Genomic DNA, 11,110 nt, shown 5'->3' with positions numbered 1-11,110 from the left:
TAGCCCTTTTTTGTATAGCAGAAAAAAAATCATAAATAGATCATTTATTGATTATTAAAGCAGAATGTGCTGTATTTGATCAACTTCTAAAATTCTTCTTGAGACTTATGGTGCAGAGGCAGGGCAGCTGGCTCGGGACCTGAAAGACCCAGGTTCAATCCCCAGTCACTGCAAACCTCGTAGTGTCTCTGGGCAGCACACCTCATCCCCAATATGCCCCCCGGGCACCCTCAATAGCCGCCCACTGCACCACCTGGTGGTGGATGGGTTAAATGCAGAGACTTAATTTTGCCATTGTATGGAAACATACAGTGATGACATTATCATTATTATTATTATAGGAGATTTTCAACTCATTGTATTACCTATTATTACACAAAGAACACACCATGATTGATGTACAAGTTGATTTATCGGCTTTTCCCAACAAAGCAGAATATGTTATAATCAGTACAATATGCTTTTGGATGTAACTGGGACCCTGTGTACACGCTTTCATTCCACCACATGTATCACATGTATGACAAATAAAGAAACCTGACTCTGATACATTTTCAGACTGGTAACAAATAAATATCTCAAACTCTTTTGACATTTAGGAAAAACAAAACCACCCTGGATACAATATTCACATTAGTGCCATTGTTTTATTATTTATTATTTTAGTGCCATTTATTATTATTTATTTATTATTGTTTTTTGCTTTGTGTGTGTGTGTTGGGGGGGGGGGGGGGGGGGGGGGGGGGGGGGGCAATATATGCTATTAGATGCTTCTGTAAAGGGATTGTCATAAATACTGATGCAAAAACAAAAGGGCAAAATTCAGATTTGATGATTTATAAAAAACAAATGTCAAGCAGACTACCCCGGGGATGAGACAGTCCAAATGGTAGGATCTGTCTGACCACAAAGAAATACAGGACATTTCTGCCACACCACATAAGAACATCACAGAGAACCCATCAGGATATACAAAAATATACAGTTTCACAAAGCCTGAGTAACGGAGGAAAAAACGTTGAACATGATGAGTCATTCTCCCATTTTTCTTCATCTGGAAATACCAGCAGGAAATAAACCTTTAACTGAAAATATTTCTTTCAGCGTGCGTAAAATAAAAATGTCTTTTTGGACAAAGTGGTTTGCCAAGATTTTAAATGGCCCCAGCCACATTTACTTCATGTGTTTTTAATGAAATGACAATAGTTTTGCTCTTTATAACCCACACTGATTAATCAGACAGAGTTAAATCAGGGATACATTTTCCTGACTTTTGTCTTTTTTTGAGTCAACATTACCTTACCATGTGTTTCATAGGTGTCACAACATTTATATATGAAGGGGACGTGTTCCCCTCACATAAAAATATATATTTGTTTGGACCCCTAACATTTACCATGAAATATTAGTTCACTCAGCACTGTTTCTATTTTTTTATGAATGAATCCATTCCACTTCATTATTGGGAGAATACTCAAACCATTAAAAGTCCACTCCGGGTTTTCCTGGTTCCCTACAACCTCTCTCCGCACCGCATGCAGTGTTTCCCCGAGGTTACCTGCCTTAGCAAGATGCTCATCTCTGAGGGAATTTTTTTGTCTGTGAGGTGTGGGGGACACCTCTGTGTTGCATGCTAGCTTAGCGCTACGTTAGTGCTGGCAGTTGTTGACCGAGGTGGTGGTGGGGGGTTAGGATGAGTGAGAGAAGCAGAGAACTACGCCTGTAGCATTTTATCTAGCGTGTCTGTATTGCACGTCGCTAGCTGAGCGCTACGTTAATGCCGGCCGTTGTCGACCAGAGGAGGGGAGGCATGCGTGAGAGAAGCAGAACATGCTCTATTCACACAAGGAGAGCTGTTGGTCAGGCTACTTGTTGTGCCATGCTCTCTAAAATTGTTGTTGAATCAAGTGTAGGCAAATGTAGATGATTAAAACAATCCATTAAAATACACTGGAATGCTAGAAATGGCATCTATTTTTTTCAAAGTTTTCTGGGGGAGGACCCCCAGACACCCCCCCCCCCCCACACACACACACACACACACATTACAAATGCTTCTGACACAATCAATGATATGTTTAAGTATTTTGACCCCTACAGTCAAAGTCGTTTTTGGACATGCATATGTAACTGGAGTGCAGTTTGTGCTGAAATCTATGGCAGAGCTTGGCCATATTGAAACAGTACACACATGACAAATACATTTTTGATATATTATACAGGGTTTAATTTAAATGTAAAGCCTTTGTAGCACCATTTAACTTATTCAGCCTGAAACAGGTCATTCTACTTTGTATTTTGAATGACTGCCCCCTCTGTGCACTTCCATGTGTGGATGTATTCTGCCTTTAGTTGTTGCTGCGTGTGTTTGTGTTGGAGGTTTTTGGCAGAACATTCAGTGTGTTCTCTCTCTATTGTTGTTTTCACTGCACACTTTCTGCCAAAGAGTTGTACAAATGCACTTAGTTGTTACAGTTCTACTAAATGAAGTGTGAATACACTTTGACTCTTAACAGGAAGAAAAAAAAACCTTTTGACAACTTTAAGTTTACTCCGTTTACACCACAGAGTTTTGTGAATTGCTGCATGTTTAACACAAAACTGAAAATAAAATAAAATGGAAGATGTGGTCAGTATTATGTTTTGCCTTGTTTCAAAAGAAAATCAAGCCTACATCTTTAGAATGAGCTGTAATTTTTTTGGCACACGTCTATACCGCTTCCGGTAAATACCTTTTGGTTAAACTTTATTAACCTGCGTGGTAATTACTCAAATCAGGAAACATGACAGCATGAAAAGAGGAAAGGGGTGATTAAAACAGCTAAAGTTGACAGGATTTATTTTAAACCACCAGTGCAGGACCCTAACTTAGTTCATATAACACCTCAACGGTTAGCATTGCTGCTAACCGGAGAACCCAAACTGGAATAAACAGAGTCTACCAGTTCCTTCATATTATGATTATGAAACAACGGGACTGCCAAGGATTCACCTGCCAAGCCTGTTCCCGAAAGAGGCCGAAACACAGCAATGTGTAGCGTCAATGCATGCTAACAAGCTAACACGCTGGTATAAGTTGCAAAAGCTAGGTGTGTTTTGAACAAGTTACCAGCACGCTAATATACAATGGCATAAGTTGTCGTAAATGTTATGCATGCACTAGATTTTTAATATATGCCCCCCCCAAAAAACTAAACAATGCGAAACAAAGTCCCGCTCATACTACATTGATGAGCTATAATAGCTACGCAGAGTAGACCTACATCTTTTGTGTATATTCCCATCCTATCCAAACACTATTTCATTTACCTTTATTACATGTGTTTTTGGGCAGAACAATTATAAAATTGCTGCAGGAGATGTGGCAAGCTGCACTGGAAGTGTTACAGCTAGCTGCTGCTGCTACTTGTGCTTGCCATTGACCATGTATTACGAAAATGATGACCACGTAAACGTCTGCGACATTCATTTTTGAATGAATCGCTGTAGGATTTTTGAGATTTGACTCATTCTACTTTTGTCTCAGATCAGCCCAGACTAGCCGTTAGCTCATCAGTCAGAGCGACCCACAACGGGTAAGATATTAGCTGTTAATACAGTAGCTTTGCCACAGAACACAATCAAAATGGACTAAACATTTCTTTAACCGTTTGAGAGCAAAAATTCTATGGATGCAGTTAGAGAGGACATGGAGGTAGTTGGAGTGAGGACTGACTGAGGTGGTGGAGAAGGACTTAACTGTGCAGACCCCTGAAGAAGAACAAGAACAAGAAGATTTTGGTTTTTAACAAAACTTTATTTACACAATAAGTTATCGCAACAATGTTGAAAAAAGGTGATCAGGACAAGCTTAAAATAAAATATTTATATGAGGAGCTTGTTGTATTGTAGTTCTTCGTAATCAGAAATTGTGCAGAAAACCTTCCGTAGAACAAGAAGAACAACAAATAGAACAACAACAAGAAAAAGAACAAGAAGAACAACAAATAGAGCAAGAATTAGAACAAAAATAGAGCAAGAAGAACAAGACATATAGTAATAAGAAGAACAAAAAATAGAACAAGAAGAACAAGAAATATAATAATAATAATAATAATAATAATAACAAGAACAAGAAGAACAAAAAATAGAACAAGAAGAACAAAAATAAAACAATAAGAACAAGAAATAGAACAAGAACAAGAAGAACAAGAAATAATAATAATAATAATAATAATAACAATAATAACAAGAAGAACAAGAAATATAATAACAATAAGAAGAACAAGAACAAGAACAAGAAGAACAAAAAATAGAACAAGAAGAACGAAAAATAGAACAAGAAGAACAATAAATAGAACAAGAACAAGAAGAATAAGAACAAGCTACTTTTTCAGTTGTTAGCTTGTTGATGTACAGTGGTATTAGCGTCCAGCATGCATACATACACTTGTTTGGCTAAATAAATGTTGGTGTGTGTGTTGGCTGGCAGCCAGTTGGCAGTGTGTGTGTCTGCAGGCTCGTATTAATCAGACTGTTGACATGGTGGCTATGGAGCCTAAGCCTGGATGGGATTAGCTGACAGACTGATAGCTCGTCATCTTATCTCTGTTATTAAGGGCTTCATCAAATCGGTTGTTCTCCAGAGAGGAATACTTGCGTATCAGTGTACTTCATTTGAATATACTGTGAAGTACTCTCACAACTAAAGGGACGTGTAGTTACCCTCTTTCCTTCAGTGTATAGTGAGATGTGGTTGTAGGAAGTTCTGGCATATAACCTATTAGTATTTGTAGTTGTTCTTTTACACCCTAAATAAACAAGTAAATATATATTTTTGGGCTTTAGTCTGCACGCAGAAAAAAAACAAAAGCGAGTGGAAAGTCATGGCAGCTTGGCACTAACCCATCATAATGAATATGCAGCACAACTGCTTTTGAAAATATAAATATAGAAAACTGGTTAGCAAATTTGAAATAAATACATGTGCATGACAGGACGGGAGTGTTATCTGTCAGCGTGACGTGGTATTAAATGTTTGCTAACAACTTCTTATGAACATTTCAGTCTAAAAGGATGAAGGTTAATCCAAGAGCTAAATTAACACAGTTTGGGATTGAATGATGACAAATCCTCCTGGCAGTGACTCAGTCGGGGTTTTAAACTATTATTCAATGACTAACATGTGAAGGAGTGCATGTCACCCGCCCTGTTGCATGCCACCGTTTGGGGAAGACTTAATTTCACTCCAGATTAGAGCCTGATAGCTGTGAACATGAAGGACGGGCTTTTGTTTGCTCAGGTTGATTAGCTCTTAAACTGAGTTAGTAAAAGTTAATTACTTGCAGATAAGAGTTTCAATAAAATCTGTCCAGTGCTTCAAGAGATATTTTGCTAACATACAGATAAAGGAGCATGCTAAAGCTTTGTTGGTGCATCCAGTCAACTGCAGAGAGAGCCGTGATGGAAATATAAAGTTTATTAAATAATGTTTGCGTGAATTGTTCACTTTTTGTGACTGACAGATTAAAAGAGTCGGGATATTTAAGATGTTTCACATGCGTTTTTTTTTTTAAAGCAACTTAAAAATTATATTAAAAATAGACCAGTTTAATGAGTTTTGTTATGTTTTATTTATTAAATAATGAAAGCGTTCGACTGAATCCTCCGGAGACTTTCCGTCTGACAGCTTATTTCTAACGAACCTCACAGAACCTCAGTCTGCCTCAGTTAAGGGTAATTATGTTCCACTAATTCTTCTTTGAACCATAATAAAGATAAATAACATGATATTCTACATTTTTTAAAACATTTTAATGGCATTTTCTGCTTGTGGCGCTTACGGTTGTGCAAAAAACGATGTCAAACACAAAGAAATGCTAATGTATTTTTATACATTAGCTTCAGATGTCTCTTTTTTAATACATTTGAACACTTTAAACATCACTTTTAATCTAATTTAACTCGTTTAACGTCCACATACAGTGACTCGAGGACGAACAAAACCTTTGTTTAAAGTAAAATAAGCAAAGCACATTTTAGTTTAATTGAAAAAGTTTGGTGAATGTCACTTGTTTGGAAGAGATTTAATTAAGAATGAACAGAAATTAAATTAAAAATGGTAAATAAATGGTAAATGGACTGTACTTATATAGCACCTTTCTATCTTATCAAGACACTCAAAGCTCTTTACAACACAATCTGTGTCATTTGAGGGGTTCAGTGTCTTGCCCAGGGACACTTCAGCATGTGAGTGCTGGTGGAATCAAACCCCCAACTCTTGCATTGGAGGACGACTGCTCTAAACACTCAGCCACAGCAGCCCATAAAAAGTTACCACAAATTTAAAAGTCTATAAAAACTCAACATCTCCAGTAAAAACCTTCACTTCCGCTAATTAACATTCAATTCTGTGTATACATCTTGATGCTGAAATACTGAATTGATTAATAGGAAAATTACATTTTTCCTCCTTTAATGACAAAACTTGACAGCTGTGAGTCTGTCCAAGCATCAATATTGTTGTTGTTGTTGTTGTTGTTGCCATACGAGTCATCAAAGGCCAGTTGCCTCAGAGACTGCTCAGAAACATCTTGGCCTCTTATGGATAAAGATAATTCTTATTTACATTGTCCAGCACCTGAAAGTTATGGATATAAGTTATGGATTTATTGTGCTTCCGCTCAACCTGTTTGCCTTTCAAATTAATTTGATGTTGGAACAAAAAAAGATGATTCAACATGTTGACTGAGCCTGAAGATGAACGAGACGATGCTCTCTCAGGAACATCCTCACATCGCTTTGATTAAATGAAAGCTTCTTTTAAAAATGTGGATCTGTGGGGACTTTCGAACCAATAACTGGTCAGATATTAGAAACATGTTTTAACATGTCTTCTTTTCTATTGCTTTTAATCGCTGACAATTTGAGTTTTATTGCGAAATTCCTTGTGTGTTATGGTGATTTGTTCACATTAAAAGAATGAAAAAGACACACTGGAGCCCGTTTCTTCTCATGGTCGCCACATGATCTTACTTCTTTGGCTCCTTCACTGCATATTTACAGCCGCTCTTACAAATCTAAAGATGTAGCAGGATCTTATAAAGTATTTTTATTTTATCAGGGCCGTATCCTTAAAAAGTGTCCTGAGAACATCGGCAGCTCTGGTATTTGAGTTATAACCTCATTTACAAATGTTTTTGACTCAAAAGCTTTGAAATAAAAAATAAAATAAAAAGTCTACATATTGTTGAATAATTGCAATAGTTTTCTTATGCAATTTTTTTTTTTATTAATTTGCATTTTTTTAAATTAACTATCTTAAGGGGTTTGATTTAAATCTGTGCAAACCCATTAAATACTGATGAGTTCCTTTTTATTTGTAAATCGTGCTGAATTAACAAATGCCAAATGATTGATTCTATAAATGTTTTGGCAGTAAAAATATATTTATATATATTAATTATTATGCCTGGATCATTTAAATGCATGCGCACATCAAGTCGGGAGCGTTTGGACAGAGTAAATTTGGTAGCTCATCTCAAATCCTTTTATTTTAAACTGCTTTAATTTGAGGGAAGAATTACATTGTTGTGAAATGTTGTTTTCAAATTAATTTATTTGCTCAAATGTGCCGTATCTATGCAAATGATGTGTTTAGTGACCATATAAAGTGTAGGACTCAACAGCTTTGACTGTACTCAAAGTTGTGTATTTAATGGTAGAAAACTCACCCAACAATTAGTAATTACAATCTACCTAATAAACAAAGTGGCTGAGATATTTATGCAGACTTAAATTATTAATTTTGTTCAAACTGCTCTAAGATTACAAAACAACAGAGCTGCTTTCAGCCTCGATTTTAGGTTTTTGATCCTAAAAGATTTTTTTAAAGGGGCGGACTGAGCCACTTGATTCCACTCGATCCCTCTTTTCTTAATGGATGTGAAATTAATGATTTTTCAGATGTTTCTATAGTTTTATGGTGTTCTAAATGAGCTGTTGGCTAATTTACATCAAAGGCAGATGGTCCCATTTAGGGACTTCAGCTACACTGAGAATGGCAGCAAATAGATATAAAATACTCATAGAATTATTAATGGTGGCCTTTCTACGACGACCACTCAATAAAATAATGGAAGTTGTTCAAATCAAACGCCATTTCAGTGCATGATTTGCAGGCTGTTTGGTTTGCAGCTTAGCGTGATGTCCTCTCCCTGTGCCCGATCTGTTTGTATTCCAGGAATTATGTGAATGGCTTCAGCAGGTGCTGACTGGGAACACCTGGGCCCAGTGTTTGCAGTTTAATTAGGGCTGCCGATCCCAATATCTCCTCTTTGTTTCCCGCTGTCTGATTGTCTTTCTTTCTTTTCCCTCGATTACTGGCAGCTTAGTCTTTTTGGGTTTAGTTTGGTTTAATGTTTTGGTTGTACAAAACAACACTCACACGCTCGATCCTCAAACACACAACACATAACCATCACCAGCCAGATTATGTTCCCTTACATTTAGCAAATTTAGGTATTTTTACTCAAATTTCGATAGTTTTTTTTCAAACACCTGCTAAAATTGGTATGTCTACTTTTACCATCACCTTATGAGCCAGGTTGTGACAATAATGGGGGCTCGTCCGAAATACAATTGGCTCAGTTTAGTTCAAGAGGTTTCATTGCTATAAATTCTTACTGTAAGACGGGAAAAACAGAAGTGGGTGGGTTTGAAAAAGGTATTAGAACAAATAAAGAGTAAGAGAAAATTTCTGCCATTTTAAACAACTAAAACCTTAAACAATATTACAGCAACTTAATGCTTTACTATAAGCTTTTACATAATGCCATTTTAGTACCAGAATTCTCCTTTTTTCTTTACATAGATGCCTTTAAACCACAACTCATCATCACAAGTAAACATTCTGATTATTTAATTTCTGATCCGCTCACTGTACTTCCAAATGTCTAGCTGATCATATTCAATAACAGCCTCCCCCTCCCACCAAAGACACCCATGGCCGTGGCCTAGTTAACCCCCCTACAGAGAAAAAGAGATAATTGGAAATCAAGCTGCTAATTAACCTTCTTCAGGGTAAAAGGTATTTATATCTTTGGCTTTTTGATGGAACGGTTAGGAAATTGAAAGAAACGAGAGTGAGACGAGAAAGATGAAAGAGATGAAAGATAATTAAGCAGGTGATTGAGAAGGATGGGAGAAGATTGGTACAAAATAGGTGGGAACTAATTTAGAGAATATTAATATTTCATATTTAGATGTTCTTCCCAGTGATAAAGAGGGAGAGCAAACCAGCCGAATTTCATCTTTCAAGAATTTCAGTGTGAGTTGTCTCCTTAAAAAATTGTAGATAAATGGAAGCTCGATCAGGTCAAATTTGTGTTTATTTGTTTTTTTTAACAAGCTAATATAATGAAAAAGTATTTGGTAATGAGACTTCCTGATGCAAAACACATCCTGTCTTTCTTAACACCAGTTTTCCTTTTTGTCCACTTTTGGACATTGTAATCAGATGGTCTTTCAAACCAAACATAACCAATTTTGTCTAACATGAATTTTGTGGTATTTACCATCGTTTTCTTATTTTAAAAGGTAATTTTACAAGTTTGGCTAAAAACTGTGACAAATATGTTGCTCTGTTCTCTAGAATAAAATGATTTTTTTTTTTTTTTTTTTTGCAATTAAGTCCAACAAAGAAACATTAAATAAAAATAAAACACACAAAAGCACATGATATTTCAAGATTCAAGGTTCTTTATTGTCATTTGCATCACATGTGGTACATGAGGTGGAACGAAATTGTGTACCCAAAGTCCGAGTTACATCCAAAAATGGCAAAAATGTAACGTATAGAAAAAGAAACGGTATACAAGGATCTGAGATACAAGCTAAACACTTAGCACATGATATTTACTACTATATACATATTTTAACCAGTCATTTATAGGAAGTCATTACTTAAAAGTCATTTATTGGTTTCTTTTGCACAGCAAAAATTAATGGTAATTATACAGTTCAGGTCATTATTAATTTAAATTTGTTTTTATAATAACAATACGATTTAATATTAGGATTTATTCTGTTTTAACATAATAGCTGAGTAAAGGCAACTCAGCCAAATTATTTTATTGACTTCAGTTTCACATTACAACAATATTTACTAGTACATAGAATTATGTAGCAATTCGCAAGTGTAAATAGAGGCGGCAGTAGCCTGTAGCACGTCTCTAGCGACTGAAAATGGTAGTGTTCAATATTTTCCATGTCAGAATGAATGAAATCGTCAGATCTCAGCCACAAATTGGATTATAAATATGGGACAAAAACATAAATAAGTTGCTTCGCCGTATAAGTGGCAGGACATGCAAATTTACGCAAAAAAAGTGTGACTTAAACGGCGAAAAGTACAGTACTGTTTCTTTAACACTTTATATTTTTGCCATTATCGGCTTGGACTGGGACCCTGGGTACACAATTTCATTCCACCTCATGTACCACATGTGATGTGAATGACAATAAACAACCTTGAACTTGAACTAAAGATGTTCTACACTGTTGTTCATGAGTCTGCTGCCCTTGAGTCAAAATGACCCAAGACCACGTTTTTAAAACTGAGGCCTCAGGGATCATTTTGACTCAAGGGCAGCAGACGGTTGAACGTCTGATTTAACTAAGAACAAGGACACTTAAAGTGTGTCAAAACTGTTTTATTCCTCAAAAATGTAACCAAAATTCATTCAACCTTTATTTATACAGGTTAATCCCACTGAGCCTCGGGGACTCGTTTAAAATGTAAACTCAATCAAAATGTTTTTTGTTTTTTTTTCTGGCCATGTTAACTAAATTAGTTTTTTCTTCTTCTTTTGGTTCGGTAATGTTGAGATTAGAACATAACAAGCAGTGGTCTATGTCTTAGCTTTTACTTTGGCACTGCTGAGGGGGAAATGGTTGCTAGTGGTTACTGATTGGTTAGTTCACAATATCTGCTGAAAATAGAAAAGTGCTGCCACGAACACAACGTCAGGCACCAAAGTGATACAAAATAGCAGTTCATGTTTCAGAGAGTGCAGGTAATAGTGGTTCATCCCTCACTGATGACTTTCAGGGGGGGGGGGGGGGGGGGGGG

General features: G+C 36.3%; 1 protein-coding gene across 1 annotated transcript in view; it reads left to right on the top strand.

Annotated features, from left to right (window-relative positions):
- LOC119428537 (anoctamin-1) overlaps positions 1-11,110 on the top strand; it is a 65,350-nt gene that overhangs the window by 11,312 nt on the left and 42,928 nt on the right. The window lies entirely within an intron of this gene.

Source organism: Nematolebias whitei, chromosome 22, assembly GCF_014905685.2.
Source record: "Nematolebias whitei isolate Nwh7 chromosome 22, NemWhi1, whole genome shotgun sequence".
Classification (NCBI taxonomy): Eukaryota; Metazoa; Chordata; class Actinopteri; order Cyprinodontiformes; family Rivulidae; genus Nematolebias; species Nematolebias whitei.
This window is presented reverse-complemented; position numbering and strand designations above follow the sequence as displayed.